The following is a 22,232-nucleotide window of genomic DNA, read 5'->3' as shown; positions in this document are numbered from 1 at the left end:
TGCACCTCCATGCATCGCCGCCGCGTCTCAGCGCCGACCGCCGCAGCCTTGGGAGCCCCTTGGTGACAGCTCTCCACCTCCTTGCCTGGGACGGTGAGAAGACAAGCCCCCACCCTACCTCTCTCTCTCTCTCTCTCTCTCTTTCCCCCCCTCCTCCCCTCCCCCTACCAGGTCCCCTCCCTCTCCCACTCCCTCGGCGCAGTGGAGGTGGTTCTCAGAGTGCCACAGCCCCGGTAACCCGAGGATGGAGCCGGTGTCCCGGGGACAGCTCGCCTCTTCTTCTTCCTGCTCTGTCCTGCCAACATCATCAGCCTCTGGTGGTGAGTAACGAGAACCTCCCTTCTCCCCATCCCGTCCCCTCCTCGCCGTCACCCCTCGCCACTCTCTCTGGTCACCGTTCCTACCCCCCCCCCCCACCTTCTCCTTCAACTCTTTATTCTCATTCTTTCTCTCCTTCCTTTCCCTCATTCCTTCTCTCAACCTCCCCTTTACCTCTTTATTATTCTCACTTATTTCTCCCCCTCTCCCCTTTCTCATACACTTATTTCTCTCCTCCTTTCCCCTTTCTCATCCTCATTTCTCTCTCCCTTTCTCATTCGCTTATTTCTCCCTTTCTCATACACTTCTTTCTCTCCCTTTCCCCTTTCTCATCCTCATTTCTCTCTCCCCTTTCTCATTCGCTTATTTCTCTCCCCCTCCTCTTCCCCTCCCTCTGCCTCACTCACCTGTCCCTTTCTCCTCTTCTCCCCTCTCTCACCCTCTGCCTCTCCTTACCCTCTTCTATGGTATCCTTTTCTCTCACACACTTTTTGTTCTCCTTTCCCTGTCTACCTCTCTCATCCCACCCCTTTCATTTCTCTCTCCCTCCTTCTCTTTCATGTTTCCTCTTCCTAGATCCCTCTCCTCATTTTCCTCTGCCCTTTCTCTTATGCATGCACTGATCTCGCTCCTCATGCCCTGACACCCCCCCCACTCATATTTCAGTCACCCTGCCCCTTTCTTTTCCCCACTTCCTAATTACCCCTTCCTGCCTCTAACTCTGGGCTTCCCTTGTGAGTTACATTTTGCCATAGTTGAACATCTGACAAAGAAGTGAACATTGTCAGAATTATTGACCGTCTCTTAATTAAAAAAGTTGTATCCTCTACCCTCTCACCAATATAACTTACATGAAAATACATTTCATGCTCTTACAGTGACAGGAATGCCTTGTAGCTTCTAATTCTCTCCCCACCCCCCCCCCCCCCCCCACATACCAATGACAGAGGGAGAAATATTTTGTCCGACCCCACTTACTGGAAGACAGCCTTTGTTAAACTTGTCCCTGGAGAGGGCCATCTCCCGATGCCTTTAGTCTTGTCTGTACAACAGAGGAGTGACAATATGACTGTGTGTAGTGAACCAGGTCACATTCCAAAAAAGAGAGTGCGAGAGAGAGAGAGAGAGAGATTCGTTTTGCTGGGAGAATTCCAACAAACCTTTACTATGTTCTCCCACTGCACTCGTGTTCATTTCAGTTTTGAACAGTATTACAGACAAATGTTTTCCCATTCATTCTTATAGGAATCTGTTCACATAGGTCATGGGACAGATTCCAAAAAGGGTGCGTATGTCTGAGTGCAAGCATATCTGAATATAAATGTGTATATGTATTTTGTCTGTGTATATGTAAGTCTAATCTATGTACCTCCGTTTCTGGGTGTCAGCGTGCATATCTGTGTGTGAGTGTGTGTGTTTTTTGTCTCTGTATAAGTGTGGGTCTGATAAATGAGTCTGTCTGTGTGCCAGCATTCATGTTCGTGTGTGTGTGTATGTCCAGGGGTATGGATATCTGTGTGAACATTTGTGTAACTGTGCATCCAAGTGAGGGTGAACGCATTTGATTTGTGTTTATATCTGTGTGCAAACCTGTGTTTCTGCCTAGGCATCTGTGTAAATGGGGTGTGGGTGTGCGTGTGTGTGTGTGTGTGTGTGTGTGTGTGTGTGTGTGTGTGGGGGGGGGGGGGTGGATGGTATGTGTGAGCTGTATTTTCCTGAATTTAATTTTCCACGATTTAATTTTAACCAGTTGTACCGTCATTCTGAGTTTCACAATCCTGGAAATAATTTCTCCGTATCCAACTCAATGGATCCGTTTTTCATTTCAACCCCTTCAATCGGATCACTGAAGTTAAACCAGAATGAAAGTTTTATGAAGCCTGTTCTTTCAGCTTACTCTTTCAGCGCCAATTCCAGTGCACATGCAAGTTCAAAAGTATTCGGGAGACCTTCCAAAAAACCACAAAAAAGTGCTGATTTCAATCAACTTTGCTGAACATTACACTTCAGGAGCACGGTGAATTTTATTCCTTGACATGACAGCACGTTCCTTACACCTTTCTCTGACTCCCTCCAACCCAATTCTGCTCCTTCCACCACTTGAGGTCTGGAGCTGTTTGTTTGCATTGGAATTGCTTTTCTTTTCTGCACTCATAAACCTCCCCTGTGCCCTGGAATCGTGGGAAATAGGGTTTAGGCCCAACTGATCCACACTGACCAAATTGGCCATCTAAGCTGTTCCCATTTGGTCCCTATCTCACAGAACTCTTCCTATTCAATGTAGCACTCCAGTGGAGCCGTCATTGAACACTGGGGAGAGTGGGAAGAACTGTTCAGACCTAATTATTTAAAAGCAATGAAAGATGGTGAATATGGGGACAGGAGTTGAATCGAAATGTATGAATTGTTTCAAAATCAACTTTTGGCAGTGGCAGGGAGTTGAAAAGTGAGGTAAGTTTAACCTTTGACAAAGGGCTGAGTGAGATGTTTCTTCGCCCCTTGGAAGTGTTCAAGAATGCCCACAAATCTGTGCGTGTTAAAATTTTAAAGGTAGACATATGGCCCTTACTTTTAAATTTAGAAATACAGTAACAAGGCCCATGAGCCGGTGCCACCCCATTACACCCAATTGATATACAACCCCCCTCCTCCCCCTGGTACGTTTCGAACAAACGGCAGGAGGAAACTAGAGCCTCCAAAGGAAACCCACGCAGACATGGGGAGAATGTACAAACTCCTTACAGATAGCGTGGGATTTGGACTCGCTGTAACCACAAGGACAACTGTTACAGGTGGTTTCCACCTTTACCTGTCACCAGAATGAACCTCTGTATAAGTGGTAATAAGAAGTAATGTTGCTTTGTTCTAACTGGACACTCTGCAATTTTGCACTGTTTTTGAATGCTGTTCTACGTCGGGACTGACCAGCTGAACTGCTTACAAGTCAAGCTTTGTTCCTCAGTAAACTTGAACTGAGAGAGGTGCAGGGACGCAGCTAGTGGAACTGAGGCCTTCCAGCTCCAGAGCCCTGGGTTTGAACCCTGACCTTGGGTGCTGCCTATGTGGAGTTTGCAGGTACTCACTGTCCCACTGATGGACTGAATGGGCTATGCACCAGCTGCATCTGCTAGGATTATAAAACTTAGAATTATAGCAACATTTTGCCCATTTGCAATTTCACAGAGGTGATGAATCCCTTCATCGTTCTATGGAAACTCGATGAGAGGGCCCACAGAGTGTGCTGAGGCCAGAGTGTATTGGGACCAGTGTGTGCTGGGACGAGTGTGCTGGGGCCCAGAGTGTACTGGGACCAGAGTGTGCTGGGGCCCAGAATGTACTGGGACCAGAGCGTACTGGGAACAGAGTGTGCTGGGACCAGAGTATGCTGGGTCCAGAGTGTACTGGGACCAGAGAGTACTGGGACGAGTGTGCTGGAGCCCAGAGTGTACTGGGACCAGAATGTGCTGGGACCAGAGTGTACTGGGACCAGAGTGTGCTGGGGCCAAGAGTGTACTGGGACCAGAGTGTACTGGGACCAGAGTGTACTGGGACCAGAGTGTGCTGGGACCAGAGTGTACTGGGACCAGAGTGTGCTGGGGCCCAGAGTGTACTGGGCCCAGAGCGTACTGGGACCAGACTGTGCTGGGACCAGAGTGTGCTGGGGCCCAGAGTGTGCTCGGGCCCTGAGTGTACTGGGACCAGAGGGTGCTGGGGCCCAGAGCATTCTGGGGTCAGTGTGAACTGGGACCAGAGTGAGCTGGGGCTTGCATCAGAATGTGCTGGGCCCAGAGTGTTCTGGGGCTTGGCCCAGAGTGTGCTGAGGCCACCAGTTCTGCGATTTTGAACTTGCGACGATGAAAGAGAAGAGATAAAGCTGTGAACAGCTGTGTGTCGAAGCCTTGCTTGAGAGCTGACCTGGGAGGCTGCAGGTGTAGTCTCCTGGACTGGTTCATTCAGATTTTTATCCATTTGACTTGTGTAAAATGAGGACGTGAGGAAAGACCCAGAGACCTTTCAGTGACTGCACGAATTGATTCACATTTGACACGATTAATGCTCTTGGACATTCCTGACTGTTGAATATTGAAACATTACCATCTGGTGATGACAAGATAAGACTCGTAAAAAAAAAACTTGGTACAACGTGGCTCATTTATAAAGGTTAGCATGAGTGTACTTCATAAATGTCACATTTCGATTCAAATGCCTGAAATTCATAACATGAAAGCCTGTTATTTTCTGCTGTTTCTTGAAAGGTTATTTAGACTCCTCTCTTTCCCATCATCCTCTCCTCTTCCCATGATCCTCTTCACTTTGCTCCATCTACCCACTTCCCACCATCCTCCTTACTTCTCCCTATTTTGTCAAGTTTATTGTCATCTGATTGTACAAGTACAAGCTGGCGAAACAACATTCTCCGGTCCTCCGTGCAAAACACGTACACACACAACCAGACACAACACACAGACAGACAAACAATACATATGCTGGACAAGCATTTCATCTATTCAAATAAATAAACAAACAAACAAACATTGTTTAGTGGAATTGAGAGTCTCGGAGGGTCAGTGAACAGTTCCTTTGGTCGTTCAGCATTCTCAATGCACTTGGGAAGAAGCTGTGCAGAATGGAAGGCATCCTCAATGATTTTGTGTGCCCTCTTCAGACAGCGATCCCAGTAAGGTGGGAAGGGAGATCCCAATCTTATGGTCCTGTGGATTGTCCTCTGGTCCATTTCTCTGCAGCACTGGTACCACAGCGGCCAGGGCATTCTTGATTGAGCATCTAGAGAAGGTTGACATAATGGTGAGCAGTAGCCTTGCCCATTCTGGTCTTCTCCTTCCTGCGCCTTCCTGGCAATGATGTTGAGAGTCCACAATAGGTCACTAGTTAACTGAACTCCAAGGAACTTGGTGCTCTCCACTCTTTCTACAACAGAGCTCTCTCACTTTCCCATATGTTCCTTCCTAAAAAAGAGTACTAAACCCTCCCTACCCTATAACCCTCTATTTTACTTCTATCCATGTGCCACCACCCCCAGCAAGGCATTTCATCATCTCTGTGTGATAGTATGGGTCCTATCACCTCTGTATATATTTGTATATAGTGCTAATGGTTTGGCTGAGAGCCGTAGCCACACCAACTGGCCAGGTCGTAAGGTGCTGCACTTAACCAGATCGACCTCGATGCACTACGCTCCAGTCTTTTGGTAATAAAAGCCTTGGCTTGAATCTACAAGTCTTTGAGTCATTCGACGCGCTACACTCTGTGTAAAAAAACATATCCCCGATGTTTCCCCTACACTTCCCTCCCTTCACTTTGTACAGGTGTCCTCTGGTATTTGCTGATCCTGTCCTAAGAAACAGATACTGGCCTCCTGTTATCCTTGTGCACTCCAAGGAGAAAAGCCCCAGCTCTACTAACCTTGCCTCATGAGACTTGTTTCCCAGTCCAGGCAACATCCTGATAAATCTCCTCTGCCCCCTCTCCACAGCTTCCACATCCTTCCTATAATGAGGTGACCAGACTGAACACAATACTCCAAGTGGGGTCTCATCAGAGATTTGTAGAGTTACAACATGACCCCTCGACTCCTGAACTCAATCCCCCTATTAATGAAGCCCAGCATCTGATAGGCCTTATTAACTATCCTATCATCCTCCTCACTTCCCACCATCTTCCACTTCCCACATCATCCCCATTTCCCAACCTCACTTCCATTATCACAAAGACAGAGAGGAAAATCCCAAGGGAATTTTCAATTACTAAATGGTGTGGCCAGGAACAACTTCCAGGTGTCTTTCAAGTAGTTCTCCAGGAATTCCCAGGAGTTCGAGCCATGAAGAATTGACCAAGAGCCATGGACGTTGACCAGGAGGGTGAATGGTTTTTGAGAGAGAGGTGGAGAGACACAGATTTTAGAAATGAAAGCCCAGAGTTTAGCTCCATGCAGGGGAGGCCATTTTCTGATTATGGTGTATATTATTGGAGAGATGGAGGAAAACACGGTGACATGTACTCAGTTGGCACACAGGAGATGGCAGATGCTGGAATCTGAAACCAAACACAATGTGCTGGAGGGACTCAGTGGGGTCGATCTGAAACTTTACATATAATAGAACATAGTAAAGGGTCTTCAGACACGATGTTGCATCAACCTAATTCTTCCCTACCTCACGCAAATATCTCTCTATTTTCCTTGTGCCAACCCAAGAGGCCTTTGAATAATCCCTTTCATATCTGCCTCCACCATGGCCCCCCAGCAATACATTCCAGGCATCCACCATTCTCTGAGTAAGAAACACAACCTCCTGATGACTCCACTCACCTTAAACCAATGTCCTCTGGGTCTGTACTTGCTATTGTGACCCCAGGAATAAGGTGCTGACTGTCGACCCCATATGAGCTCCTCATAATTTTATTCATCTCCATTAAGTTCCCTCTCAGCCTTCATCTCTCCATAAAGTGTCAACCCTTGAATAATTTAGATAAATTGGTCAGATTTACGCAGAGGGTGGTGGGGATGTGGAATGAGCTTCCGACGGACGTGGTCGAGGCGGGATCATTGGTTACATTTAAGGAAAGACTGGATCGTTACATGGATAGGAGGGGACTAGAGGGGTATGGACCGGGTGCTGGTCAGTGGGATTAGGAGGGTGGGGATTTGCTACGGCATGGACTAGTAGGGCCGAACTGGCCTGTTCTGTGCTGTAAGTGGTTATATGGTTATATGGTTAAGATCTCCCTGCCATCAAAATCATATTGATTATCTTTGATTAATCCCTGCCTTTCCAAATGTAGATTAACTGTGCCCCTCAGGTAAAAGGTCCTGGAGGGGGGTGGGGGGGTGGGGGGAAGAAAGTGGCCCCAACCTATCCAGTCTCACCATGTTGGTGTGGCAGTGGTTTGTGGAATTGAAGTGGTCTAGTAAATTTGTAAATGATTCAAAGGTTGGCGGTGTTGTGGACAGGGAGGAAGATTATCAAAGCTTGCAGGGCGATATAGGATAGTTAGAAGATTGGGCTGAAAGATGGCAGATGGAGTTTAATACTGAAAAATGTGAGGTGCTACATTTTGGTAGGATTAATCAGAACAGGACATACACGTTAAATGGTTGACAGTTGAGGACTGCAGTGAAACAAAGGGATTTAGAAGTCATGGTACATAATTGTCTGAAAGTTGAGTCACATGTGGATAGGGTGGTAAAGAAAGCATTTAGTACGTTGGCTTTTATAAATCAGAGTATAGAACACAGGAGATAGGATGTTATGTTGAAATTGTATAAGGTATTGGTGAGGCTAAATTTGGAATACTGTGTGCAGTTTTGGTCGCCGAATTACAGGAAGGATATAAACAGTGCAGAGAGAGTGTGGAGGAGGTTTATGAGAATGTTGCCGGGGTTTTAGGGTTTGAGTTGCAGGGAAAGGTTGAGCAGGCTGGGACTTTATTCCCTGGAGTGTAGAAGGTTGAGGGGTTATTTGATAGAGTTATTCAAAATTATAAGGGGGATGGATAGGAGTCAATGTGAACAGGCTTTTTCCACTGAGAGTGGGGGAGATTCAAACAAGAGGAAATGGATTGAGAGTAAAAGGGGAAAAGTTTAGGGGAAACATGAAGGGGAATTTCTTCACGCAGAGGGTGGAATGAACTTCCGGCAATAGTGGTAGAAGTGAGATTGATGTTAATATTCAAAGAAAAGTTGGATAGGCATATGGACGGGAGAGGTGTGGAGGGTTATGGGCCAGTGGGACTAGGTGGGAGAAATTGTTCAGCATGGACTAGATGGGCTAAACTGCCTTGTTTCTGTGCTGTAAATGGTCATATGGTTGGCCACTTGTGAATCTGCAGGGGTCTTTGACTCCATCCGGCACTCCTGTTGTGGCCTCCTCTACATCACAAGATCCCAAGATATGGGAGCGGAAGCAGGCCCATTTGCCCATCGAGTCTTCTCCGCCATGAGCTGATCTCTTCTCCCACTCAGTCCCATTCCCCCGGCTTTCTCCCTTGATGCCCTGAGAAGTCAAATGCCTGAGAATCTCTGCTTTAAATCCACCCAACACCCTGGTTTTGAAGGAGAGGTGGAGAGACACAGATGCTGGAAGTGAAAGGTCAGAGTTTAGGTACAGGAAGGGAAAGGCAAGTCTCTGGTGTATAATGCTTGAGAGATTAAGATCATGTACACTCTGTCAACACAGAGGAGTCTGCAGATACAGTTTGGGAGATCGATTCGTTGAGCATTTTCACTCTGTCCACTGTAACAGCAAGGACCTCCCACTGGCCAACCATTTCAACATTACACACCTTTGGCACATTGATACGTCTCGTGCACTGCCAAATTGAGACCACCCTCTAATGTAGGAACAACATCGTGGCACTCTCCAACCTGAGGGGTTTAATACTGGCCCCCAATTTCTGTTCAACCCTTCCCTGAGACTCTCTCTTTCCCTGTCCCCTCTCCGACAGCTCTCCTCCCTCTTCCCTTCTCCTCCCAGAGAGCTATTCCTTCCCCCAGCACCTCAGTCTTTTTTCTCCTCAGCCCTCCCATGTGTATCTGTAAGCCTGCGCCTCCTCCCCCTGCCTCTTCCTCCCTTCTCTACCCCTCTGCCCCCCCATCCCCCCCACATCCTTTTTTGTTTAAGCTGTTTCTCCTTATACCCTGACAGAGGGCCCTGACCCGGAACATTGGTTCCCAGAGATGGTGCGTGACCTGCTGAGTTTCTTTAGCACGTTAGTCAAGTCAAGTCACATTTAGTTGTCGTTCACTGCAGTGTACAGTGAAGATGAGATAGGATTTCTCCGGACCGTGGAGCTAGTTATCTACATGGATAAATCACCTCAGAAACCTCTTTATAAATAATTTATCACTTATAAATATCATGTTATATCTGCTAGCCCTGTGTCCATGGAGTTGAGAAGTCTCACAGCTTGGGGGGGGGAAAAACTTTTGCTATCTGGTCAGATGCCAGGAGGGAGAACAGATCGCGGGGTGGTGGGGGGGAGGGGGGGTGTGGTTTATGGCTTTCTGCAAACAACGACCATTATAAATGTCCATCAGGTCCTGGGGAGGATGTACAAACTGCTTACAGACAGCGCCAGGTTTGAACCAAATGGTGTTGCACTAACCGCTACACTCACTGAACATAAGAAATAGGAGTGGGAGTCGGCCATCGGGCCCGTCGAGCCTGCTCTCCCATTCAATGTGATCATGGCTGATATGATCATTGATTCAACTCCACCTACCTGCCTTTTCCCCATATCCCTTAATTCCTTTTTTTTAATGTAAGAATCTATCTAACTGAACCTTAAATACGTTTAATGAAGTAGCCTCAACCGATGGTTCCAGGGTGATATAGGCTGGTTAGAAGAGTGGGCTGAAAGATGGCAGATGGAGTTTAATCCTGATAAATATGAGGTGCTACATTTTGGTTTTCTTTTCTTTTCTTTGGCTTGGCTTCGCGGACGAAGATTTACGGAGGGGGTAAATGTCCACGTCAGCTGCAGGCTCGTTTGTGGCTGACAAGTCCGATGCGGGACAGGCAGACACGGTTGCAGCGGCTGCAGGGGAAAATTGGTTGGTTGGGGTTGGGTGTTGGGTTTTTCCTCCTTTGTCTTTTGTCAGTGAGGTAGGACTAATCAAAATAGGATATACACGTTAAATGGAGTGCAGTGGAAGGATTTAGGAATCATAATTCTCTGAAAGTTGAATCGCATATGGATAGGCATTTAGTACGTTGGCTTTCATAAATAGAACACAGCCGTTGGGATGTTATGTTGAAATTGTATAAGGCATTGGTGAGGCCAAACTTGGAATATTGTATGCAGTTTTGGTCACCGAATTACAAGATGGAGAATAGAGAGAGGGCAAAAGGAGGTTTACGAGAATATTGCCGGGCTTTCAGGGTTTGAGTTGCAGGGAAAGGTTGAGCAGGCTGGGACTTTATTCCCTGGAGCATAGAAGGTTGAGGGGTGATTTGTTAGAGGTATTTAAAATTATAAGGGGGACAGATAGAATCAAAGTGGACAGGCTTTTCCCACTGAGAGTGGGGGGGATTCAAACAAGAGGGCATGGATTGAGAGTAAAAGGGGAAAAATTTAAGGGAAACATGAGAGGGAATTTCTTCACGCAGAGGGTGGTGGGGGTGTGGAATGAGAAGCAAGATCGATGTTAATATTCAAGGAAAGGTTGGATAGATATATGGGCGGGAGAGGTGTGGAGGGTTATGGGCCGAATGCCGGTCAGTGGGACTAGGTGGGAGATGATGTTCAGCATGGACTAGTCAGGCCAAACTGGCTTGTTTCTGTGCTCTAAATGGTTAAATGGTTATTTTGTTGCAGTGAGAAAGTTCATTCTGCCAGCATCTCAGCCGGACAGCCTACATATAACACAACAAATATGACACAGCAAGAAGTGCAGAGATACAGAAAGTCATCAGCTAGTTCAAAGTCTTTTTTCTTATTAAAATATTTTAATTAATTTCAAGAACAATAAATTTCTACAGTGCAATTATGGAAAATGCCACAGAAAAAAATAAGTTGACTCCCCCTCCCCCACGCACCCCCACTGCCCACAAGCATAATCATACATATGACTTGCAAGGAAAGGACATAATAAATGTAAATGAGCAAATCCCCTAAACTGTACAGTTACATTCAAAATATAGTAATCAATGAATAAATGAGAAAAAACCCCTCCTTTCATCAAAACCCTTTCCATTTGACGAGGTTAGGAAAAAAGACCCTAGCATTTGGGTATCGAGGGATGACAACTCGGAAACCGAGAACACAACATCGAGGCTCAGGACAGTCTTAAAACTTTAGATTGTGGTCATGCTCCATAAAAGGGCCCCATATCTTTGAAAAATTAGTATTTGAATCTTTAATGGCATAGCTCACTTTTTTTGAAGCTGAAACAGGACATAATATAATTTAACCATTGTGTGTCTGTAGGTGGTGTATTACCTTTCCCTTTGGTCAATATTGCAGGTCTGGCCGTCAATAAAGTAAAAGATGACCTTTGGCTCTGAGATGAAGTCAATAAAACATCATCATCATCAAATATTCCAAACAGAGCCATTAAAGGTTTCAATTTAACCTTGAGAAAGGCCAATACTAGACGAGAGGAAAGCCAAAACGTGAACCGAAGAAGCCTCCGCAAATTTCCGTTTGTCACATAGGGGAATTCTATCAGAATTAAAACAAGCTAATTTACCTTTAGGCTCGTGTACTCTATGGACCACATTTAAAATACAGAGTAAAGTCAATGCAATTTTAATTAGCATGAGGCTCTGTCAGGATTGACAGGCCAGTTGCTCCTGGAGGGCGTAGAATCGCTAAACCTGAAAGAAAATTTCAGAGAACAGTTTTCATAATCTCGGAGGAATAAGAGAGGAGATGGTTTGCAGTGTGAGAGAGTTTGCTGGGAGCAGCTTGCAAACTGTCCCCTCAAATTGGCCCCATTCTCCTCAGCTTCTTCGTTGTCATCTTGCACCTGCTCAGAATGGTTCCCTTCACCTGGAGCCTCACTCATCCACCTTGCCTGGGATTAGGACGCAGAGGGAAAGGGAAGAGATGGAAATAATTACACGTTCCATGATTGAAAATATGTTACGTTACAGCAGAAGACAGGACCGTCAGCCCACAATGTTGTGGCGACCAATGTGAATCCACTCCACAGCAATCTAATATTCCCTCCCTCAGACCCATAACCCTCTATTTTTCTTACATCCACATGCCTATCAAAGAGTTAATTAAATGTTCCTATTGTACCAGGCTCCATCATCATATGTTAAAGCATTCCAGGCACCCACCTCTCTCTGTGTAAATAACCTACCTCTGACATCTCCCCTAAACTTTCCTCCACTGACCTTAAACAGATGCTTTCTGGTATTTGCTATGGTCGTCCCAGGGAAAAAGCTGCTTGCTCTCTCTATTAAGTCATCCTTCATTGCTCCAAAGAGAAAAGCCCTAGCGGATCAACCTTACTCTATAAGATATATTCTCCAATCTAGGCAACATCCCAGAAAATCTCCTCTGCGCCCTCTGCAAAGCATATACATCCTCCCAGCAACGAGGTGACCAGAAATGAAGGTGTGGCCCAGGTGTGGCCCAACCAGTATTTTATGGAGTTGCAATACTATTTCGCAGCTCTTGAACTCAATCCCAGACTAATGAGGGGGCAGCCTTCTTGACTATAAACATGAGCTCCTTATGCAAGCAAAGGACTGAGCATCTATTTCTATCTCAAAGATCGGCAAAGCACTTAGAAGAGCATCCACTTAAAGATCAATGGTAAATTTTCTGAAGAAAAATCGACGCATTGCAAGACTGCAACTGTGCAGCCAAAGCAAAATTCTTGCGGGTATCGGTCAAGTTGGTCTTCTCTTCATTTCTATTTAGATGAGACGGAATCCCAAGGATGATAGGTGTTTTTTTAAAAGACATATTTTTGCTGAAATTTTCTGGCCTGCACTCAGTCCGTGGTCGCTGCAAATGCCCCCTCTCTATCTACCACCACTTTAACACCCGCTCTTCACGAGGAGGAGGAGATTTGAGCCACATGTGATGTTCACCACATCCATTGGAACATGGTGAAGGGTGACAACCATAACTGATCTTGTCCTCCAGAAATGGGGGCCAACTGTGATCAGACCCTCCTTGTCCTTGACTGGTTAACTTAATCTGCCAAGACTAGGGCTTGAGCAACAGTAATCTGTAAAGTGCAGTACTGAAGATTGTTGGAGAAACTCAGCAGCATCGATGAAAAGTAATAGGCAGTTAAAATTTCCAGAACCTAAAGATTCTGCACCCTGAAAATCTCACCTTTAAATGCCCACCGATTCTCTTCTACCTCCTTTCCATAAATCAAATCAGCCCAAACCACTCCTTGCAAATCCCTTCTCATTTCATGAAATCCCCACTCAAAAAACCTTAATCTTCAGACCAGACCTATCCCTTTCCATAATTATATTGAAACTAATGTTACCCTGATCACTGGATCCGAAGTGCTCCCAAACACACACCTTAGTCACCTGCCCTATCTCATTCCCCAACAGTAGATCCAACACTGCCCTGAGACCTTCAACTTAAGAAGAACCCATGCAATACCACAGCACATAAACAGGCCTTTTGTCCATCTAGTCCATGTTGAACTATTGTTCTACCTCAACCCATTGACCTGCATCCTGACCATAGCGCTCCGTATCACTCGCATCTATGTAACTGTCCAAATTTTCCTTAAATACCAAAATCAAACTCGCATTCTCCACCTCAGCTGGCAGCTTGTTCCACACCCCACTGCTCTGGGTGTGAAGAAGTTCCCCCGAAACCTTTCCCCTTTCGCCCTTACCCCATGTCCTCTCGTTGTCTTACCCCAACCTCAGTGGAATAAAGCCTGCTTCATTTACTCTATACCCCTTATAATTTAATAAACCTCAATCAGATTTCACCCCTCCTCCTCCATTCGCCAACACTCCCAACCCATTTAACCTTTCCCTGTAACTCAGTTCCTCAGGTCCCGGCGACATTCTCTGCGCAGATAATCTCTAATGAAAAATTCAGGGCTGAAACATCGACCGCCTATTGCTTTCCGTGGATGCTACTTAACCTGCTGAGTTGTTCCAGTACTTTTATGGGCAGTTACAGTTTCAACTGTCTTCTTGTTTACCCTCAGTAGGCTTCCATCCCTCTTCACCTTCACTGAATGAGCCATCTCAATGAAGGCTTGAAGCCACTGGTTCTGTTTGCTTCAACTAACTTTAGTATCAATAACAACCTGTTAAAAATAGAACTAACTCAGTGGTTAAACAGCCTTTCTTATCCCTAGTTCAGCCATTCTCAATGGGGGCCCTAAGGCCCCCACTGCTAGGCCACAGCGCATTTAACTAAAAGCCTTTTTTTCTTTTCACCTCACGTAGCATAAATATTTAAAGTGCTTTTATGTAGTCGGGAGGAGTGTTGAAGAAAACAACCAACATTTTGTCTCTCTCACTTCCTCTTTTCTCCCCTTTTTCTCACCTTCCTTTCTTTTTCTGAGCCGCCGACCACTCGCTTCCCTCTCTCTGCAATGTGATGTCATTCCTTTTTCACCGAACTTCCACCTCCGACATACTTATTTCCCTGAAATCCTTTAAATCCTGTCGTCCGGAGTGTGGAATTAATTTTTTTTTCATCTTGTCCTCCACCCCCCACCCCCCCCACCCACCCCCCCGCCCGTCATGTATTAGAAAGCAGCCTTGATTGAGAGAAGTGGCAAGCATCTTTATTCATGCCAAGCTTGGCGGCAAACTGAAACTCCCCATGCAATGTAACTCCATGTACATAATGTCATGGCGTTCCCACGATGGACTGCTTCACAGGGAAGGGGCCCTTCTAATTTTGGGCAGATGCCTAGGTGGGGGGGCCACAGCTGAAAAAAAGCTTGAGAATGGCTGGTCTGGGGCATCCCCGAACCCCTCCTAATCAACGAGTGAATGAATGAATGAATGAAATTTATTCTAATCAGTGGTTCTCAACCTTCCCTTCTCACTCACATCCCACGTTAAGTAATCCCTATACCATCGGTGCTCTGTGGTTAATAAGGGATTGCTTAAGGTGGGATGTGAGTGGGAAGGGAAGATTGAGAATTACCCAATTGTTACTGACATATTTTGCTTGAGAAAAATTGTCATTGGCCCATTTCCTTTGGAGTTCTGAAACCGTGCACATAACGAGTCAATGAGGGATGATTAAAACAGAGGTTTTCAAACTTTTTCTTTCCACCCACATCCCACCTTAAGCAATCCCTCACTCATCACAGAGCACTGATAGCATAGAGAATACTTAAAATGGATGTGAGTGGAAAGAGAAAAGTTGAGAACCACTGCTCTAAATGGACCCATACAACAGAAGTCTTACTTTCTGTAACCTCCGAGGTTCACAAAACAGATGACACATAACGAGAATAAGAAGGTAGTTCTAGGAAAGGGAAAAATAAAATAATAATCGGTTGGTGTAAAAAATGTGTTGAGTCAGTGGTGTTTAAAATGTTCTGCATGGAGCAAGATAGACTCTGACATATATTATAGTTAATAAGAATAAAGATCAGAACGAGGTTGATTCAAAAGTATTTCTATAGCACCATGGATAACCCCAGGATATCCAACATTATGGACTCACACTGACAGCAATCGGATTACGACCACATAATCTGTTGTGGTTATGTGGATCCAGCAGCAAAAGGCAGGGCAACGTGCAAGCTTCCCCCACTCCACTACAGAGCAGCCATGCAGGGTGTTTTTAATTCACCCGAGAGTGTGGACCTTTGGGTGAACCTCTCCTCTGAAAGACAACCCTCTGACCTCGTAGCCAATGGCTCCGACCGGACAGAACGGTCCGTGGCCCTCAGTGAAAGTCAATTCGTGGAACAACGGAATGAACTGGCCGCCTGACGTTTCCCGGAGGGCATTCGCACCGTGGTCAGCGGCGACCTGGGTCTCCTTAACTCGCTTGCATTTCAATCTGGAGAGGGCCACAATGGGTCACAGTGTGAGGAGGTGCGAGACTTCACTCAAGACAGAAGCTGCTCAGTAGCCGGTTACGCATCTGCAACCCAAACATGTAGCCCTGATGCAATGCTCTGAGCAGTTCATGAATGTTGGCTAAAAGATCAAATTACAGCTGTTCGCTCAGTGTCAGCTATTTGATATTGGTGCATAATAAATTTGCGCTGGGAGGGTTAATTACAAAATAGTTTGTTTTCATTTTTTTCATTACTAAGTGGTTGGCACGGGGAGGTGTGTGACAGAGATGAAGCTGTGATACTGGTGAGAGGATAGTTAAGCTGACAAGCAGAGAAGGCGGTGCATTCCATAACCGGTGGTGTTAGGACAGATCCAGGAATAAGATACAGGACGGAATCTAATCAACAGATTGTATGCAGAACGAGGAACTATTGCATTATGGACTGAAATTGAGAGCATTGCGATGGTTGACCGAGGGAGCCCTTGATAGAATCGAATTGAATTGTTTACAGCAAAAAGCTTTGATTTGAGTGCTATCTATCAAGTCAACTTATGTAGCAGGTGGGGCAATTATAACAAATAAATGGTGCAGGGAGGGGGTGGTCACAGAACATACAGCGCAGTACAGGTCCTTCAGCTCTCCTTGTTGTGCTGACCTATGTGTTCCAGCCAAAATAAAACTGAAACCCTACCTACCTCGTTACCCTCTATTTTTCTTTCATCCGTGTGCCTGTCTCTTCATTGCCCCTAATGTTTCAGTCTCCATCATCACCCCTGGCAAGCCATTCCAGGCACCCTCCACTCTCTGTGTTAAACAAAATCACCCCTCATGCCTCCCCTAAACTTTCCTCCCCTCATTTTCTACAGGTGTCCTCTGGTGTTGGTTATTCCTGCCCTGGGAAAAAGCCACTGGCCGCCTCCCTTACCTATGCCTCTCAGAATCTCTTAGAGCTCCATTAAGTCAAGATATGTCACAACGTGTCAAAGATCAGGGTACAGAGAATGGAAGGAAAATATAGAGAAAAATCTACTCCAAACACTACAAATGTGTCCTCTTTTGCCAGAGGAGGGAGATCCATTTCCAACTCCAATAACACAGGGAAGAAACCGCCCTTGAATCTGGAAGTTCGTGTTTTTGAGCTTACGTCTCTTCTGCCTGAAGGAAGGGGGTAGGAGCGAGTGTGACCTTAGCCATGACCCGGGCCCTGAAGTGAACGCCCTTGACTCCTTCTGTGACCAGTCTTGTAATCACCCCTGATTGACAAGGGGCAATGTCCATGGGACAGGCCTTGGAGCAGATGTATGGATTCTTACACCTTGGAGAGCCCCAAATTCTCCACTTCCTCTCAAGGTTCAAGATTCCTTTATTGTCTCATAATAAAACAGATGGAATATTACATGAAATTGACTTTAATCTACTGTAAGACGGACAAAGATCAGCAGAAATTGCACAGCGCCCCTTAAAGTCACGGAAAGAGAACCATAGAACATGACAGCACAAAAGCGGGCCCTTCGGCCCTTCTTGTCTGTGTCAAACTATTATTCTTCGTAGTCCCACTGACCTGCACCCAAATCCATAGCCCTCCATGTATCTGTCCAAATTCTTCTCAAATGTTAAAATGGAGCCTGCATTTTTCATTTCAGTTGGCACCTTGTTCCACTCCCTCACCCCTCTCTGTATGAAGTTCCTCCTAATGTTCCCCCTAAACTTTTCCCCTTTCACTCTTAACCCATGTCCTCTGGTTTGGTGTCTCATCTACCCTCAGTGGAAAAAACCCATCTACATTTACTCTGTCTATCTCCCTTAATTTTAAATTTATCTACCAAACTACCCTCATTCTTCTACGCTCCAGGGAATGAAGTCTTAGTTTATTTAACCTTTCTCTGTTCCTGAGGTCAGGGAAACATCCTAATAAATCTTGCCCTCACTCTTTCAATCTTATTTGTCTTTCCTGTAGTTAGGTGACCAAAACTGCACACAATCCTCCAAATTTGGCCTCACCAATGTCTTATACAACTTTACCATAACATCCCAACTCCTGTACTCAATACTTTGATTTGTGAAGGCCAACATTGCCAAAACTTCTCTTTACAACCCTATCGTCTTGTGATGCCACTTTCAGGGAATTATGTATCTGTGTTCCCAGCTCCCTCTGTTCTACCACCCTCCTCAGTGCCTGACCAATTACCGTGTACATCCTTTCTTGGTTTGTCCTTTCAAAATGCATCACCTCACACTTGTCTGCATTAAACTCCATCTGCCATTTTTCAGCCCATTTTTCCAGCTGGTCCAGATACCTGTGCAACCTTTGAAAACCTTCCTCGCTGTCCGCAGCACCTCCAATCTTTGTGTCACCTGCTGATCCAGTTTACCAATGTGATGGGATGTTACTTGTTACCGTCAGTGGGATCCAAAGGGTGCAAAGTCTGGTTATTTTATTCTGGTTAGAGCTCCGCGTATCAATTAACATAACATAACATAACATAACAATTACAGCACGGAAACAGGCCATTAGGCCCTTCTAGTCTGCACCGAACCAAACACCCCTTTCTAGTCCCACCTCCCTGCACAATGCCCATAACCCTCCATCTTCTTCTCATCCATATACCTGTCCAACCTTTTCTTAAATAATACAATTGACTCCGCCGCCACTATTTCTCCCGGAAGATCATTCCACACGGCTACCACTCTCTGAGTAAAGAAGTTCCCCCTCATGTTACCTCTAAACCTCTGCCCCTTAATTCTTAACTCATGTCCTCTTGTTTTAATCTTTCCTCCTCTTCAACGGAAGGGGACCAGCAACAACAGACTGATAACCGCTACCAAGATTTAAAAAAAAAGGAATTAACAAATATTTATATTTGTGATTTGATTTTAAAAAACCCCATAGCTTCCATAAATTGCAATAGTTGCAACACCCTTTTAAAATAGTAGATCCAGAACTAAAGATCGTTTAGACCAACACCACTTTGTAAAGAGAACGATAAAGTCACGTTACAACGAGAATCTAACACTGAAAAGTGAGTGAGTTTGCTTTTGGCATTATGAAATTTGAAGTCATTATCTCATCCGTTTGTGAGGGAGGGAAGGAGGGAGGGGGGGAGTGAAGGAGCCGGGCGCGGATCGGAAGGAGCGAATATGTGGGGTCGGGGGCACTGCCGGGCTGAAAAGGTTGGGGGAGCGGTTGTTCCTCCTGCTCCCCCACCCTCTAGCTATAGACCCTGATTATCATCCAGATTGTTGATATAGATGACAAACAACAATGGTCCCAGCTCCGATCCCTGAGGCACACCTTTAGTCACAGGTCTCCACTCTAACTTCTCCCATATTTCCAATGTTGAATCCATTTACTAGCTCACCCTGAATACCAATCGCCTGAACCTCCTATGTGCGACCTGATGCACAGTAAATAACTCGAGAGGCTGGGATTGAGTCACTGATCTACAGGCTTTTAATCACAAGGGGCAGGGGACCTCATCCTGTGCCGTGGCCCGGGCTTTCTGGGGAAGGGTCAAAGTGTTAGAGGCTTTATACAAGGTCAAAAGAGGGAGGGGCCACAGGTACAGTCACAGAACGGGGTGTAACCAGGTAATCAGGAATACAGTAGTTCAGCAGTTCACCCAGGACCTTGTCTAAAGTGCATGTAGACCTCATCAACAGCATTTCCTTTGTCAACTGAGCCAGTTTCCAGAAGAATACTGATGAAAGAAAAAACATTTAAAATCTCCCCCATCTCTTTTGGCTCCAATTTGATCTTCAAGGGGACCAATTTTGACCCTTACTGTGCTTTTTCTCTTAATATACCTGTAGAAACCCTTAGGATTTTCCTTCATATTGTCTGCCAAAGCACCTCGTGTCTTCTTTTAACCTTCCTGATTTCTCTCTTGAGGGTTTTATTGCATTTTTTATACTCCTCGAGTACCTCATTTGCTCCATGTTGTTTATACCTGTTAAACATGTCTCTCTTCTGAACCAGGTCCCCAATATCCCTCAAAAATCAGGGTTCCCTATGCCTGTTAATTTTGTCCTTAATCCTGACAGGAGCATCTATACTCTCAAGATTTAACCTTTGAAGGTCCTCCATTTCCCTCGTAAAAGAGAGGCCCCCCCACCCCTCACCTCACAGAGTCACAGAGAGACCATGAATGCACCTCCACCTCTCCCGCAGCCTCTGCAGCCGCCCAAGCTTTTGTTCAAGCCCATGGCAACTCTAGCTCCAGATCCAAACCTCTGGCAAAATCAAGAAGCCTTCAGCACCCTTGGCACCCTCTCGCATCCCGGTTCCCATACCCGATACCCCTTCAGCCAGTCTCCCGCTGTCCGCAGCCTGCATGGCTTCCTCGGAGTTACCAGCAGCCTGTCCCCTCACTGGTCCGCTGCCATAGTCACGGCCCTGTGGGCCATCTTTGCTTCTCCTTCCCAAACTGCGGGTGTCCGCTCAGTTTTCTGGTGCCCTGCGCCAGTCCTCTGGTTCCCTTGATGCTGTTGCCAAATGTATTCGCCACCATGTTGGGCCCAGATCCCTGCAGTCGCTGTATTTTATAATAAACCACTGCTGGCTCCTTTTACAGGCCATTTAAAGCCTGTCTGGAACTGTCGATAGTTGGACCAGGCGGTTGGACCCTGCGGATGAACTCTTTGTTTCTGCTCCGCGCTCTCCCAGGGTCTGACCCAGCGGCAGCGTGGCCGTTGCAGCAACTCAGAAAGGAATAGAACAACAAGGCAGGGTTCCCCATGGCATGCCATAACGTTATTAATGGAGAACATCTGATTGTGTTAACGATGGAGGGGTTTCTCTGCTGCCTGTAACAAAGGCGGTGTCCTGATGCCGAGGCAATCTTTCTTGCTGCAATAGCAAACCACAACTCTACTGAGCTTCCCAATATGCGTGGTCCTACTCCACTGGACACCACCACCAGGGCCAAGGTCAACCCAATGTCAGAGTGGTGGCAAACAGTGGCCCGACCCCAAGCCATTATCAAATTGTTCACTGAAGCAAATGGTAAAATAATGTGCCAGGGTCTGAATTCAGTTCATGAATCTGTTCGGCGAGATTGCCTCAATCTCTTGCAACTTTGATGGAATGATGGGCAGCGCTGTGAGGTTCGAATCCCATGCTGTCTGAGAGGAGTTTGTACGTTCTCCCCATGTCTGCGTGGGTTTCCTGTGGATGCTCCACTTTCCTCTTATACTCCAAAATGCACGGGGGGAGGGGGGAGGTTGTAGGTTAATTTTAACCATATAACAATTAGAGTATGGAAACAGGCCATCTTGGCCCCTCTAGTCTGCACCAATTTAAGTGAACTCCTCTAGTCCCACTTATCTGCTTCCTGCCCATAACCTTCCAATCCCCTCACATCCATGCACTCATCCAACTTTTCCTTCAATAACAAAATTGACCCGACTGCAACCATCTCTTCTGGAAGGTCATTCCACTCAGCCACCACTCTCTGAGTGAAGAAGCTTCCTCTCATGTTACTTCTAAACTGTTGCCCCCTAACCCTCAACTCATGACCCCTTGTTCCAATCTCACCTCCCCTCAAGGGGAGGAGCCTGTTCACATCTACTCTATCTATCCCTCTCATCATTTTAAATACCTCCATCAAATCCCCCCTCAACCTTCTACACTCCAGTGAATAAAGACCCAGTCTACTCAATCTTTCTTTTTATTCAAGATACTTCAATCCAGGTAACATTTTATTAAGTCTTCTCTGCACCCACTCTAGCTTATTGATATTCTTCCTTTAATTTGGGGACCAGAATTGCACACAGTTTTCCAAATTTGGCCTCACCAATGCCTTGAACAGTCTCAACATCACCTCCCAACTCCTATATTCTATCCTTTGCTTTATAAAGGCCAGCATACCAAAAGCCTTCTTTACCACCCTATCCACATGAGAATCCACCTTCAAAGAACGATGAACCATTATTCCTAGATCTCTCTGTTCCTCTTCATTCCTCCATGCCCCCTCCCCTTCATTGCATACATCCTGTTTTGATTATTTTTCCAAACATGAAGCACTTCACACTTATCTACATTAAACTCCATCTGCCACCTTTCAGCCCACTCTTCTAAACCGCCCAAATCCCTCTGCAGTCTCTGAAAGCCATCTTCACTATCTACCCCTATTTTTGTATCGTCTGCATATTTACTCACCCAATTTACCACCCCATCACCCAAATCATTAATGTAAATGACAAATAACAAAGGACCCAACACCGATCCATGAGGCACACCGATCTCCATCCTGACAGACAGTTATCCACCATGACTCTCTGGCATCTACCTTCTAGCCACTGTTGAACCCATCTGACTATCTCAACATTCATATCTAGTGCCTGAACCTTCCTTACCAACCTTCCATGTGGAACCTCATCGAAGGGCTTATTGAAATCCATATAGACAACATCCACTG

At 45.9% G+C, this 22,232-nt stretch overlaps 1 protein-coding gene and 1 long non-coding RNA gene across 2 annotated transcripts in view; one reads left to right on the top strand and one right to left on the bottom strand.

Moving 5' to 3' along the window:
* The window catches only part of LOC138760213 (uncharacterized), a 40,117-nt gene extending 38,734 nt beyond the window's left edge, over nucleotides 1–1,383 (bottom strand). Inside the window, exon 1 of the long non-coding RNA XR_011355512.1 lies at nucleotides 1,297–1,383. This is a non-coding gene — a long non-coding RNA (uncharacterized lncRNA). The remainder of the gene's footprint in view (nucleotides 1–1,296) is intronic.
* Nucleotides 170–22,232, top strand: part of wnt6b (wingless-type MMTV integration site family, member 6b) — a 123,506-nt gene continuing 101,443 nt past the window's right edge. The window contains exon 1 of the mRNA XM_069930555.1: nucleotides 170–320. The gene's annotated coding sequence lies outside the window, so the exon portion shown is untranslated. The remainder of the gene's footprint in view (nucleotides 321–22,232) is intronic.

This window comes from Narcine bancroftii, chromosome 4, assembly GCF_036971445.1.
Source record: "Narcine bancroftii isolate sNarBan1 chromosome 4, sNarBan1.hap1, whole genome shotgun sequence".
In the NCBI taxonomy this organism is placed as follows: domain Eukaryota; kingdom Metazoa; phylum Chordata; class Chondrichthyes; order Torpediniformes; family Narcinidae; genus Narcine; species Narcine bancroftii.
The sequence above is the reverse complement of the archived record's forward strand: the minus strand, read 5'-3'. Positions and strand labels throughout refer to the sequence as shown.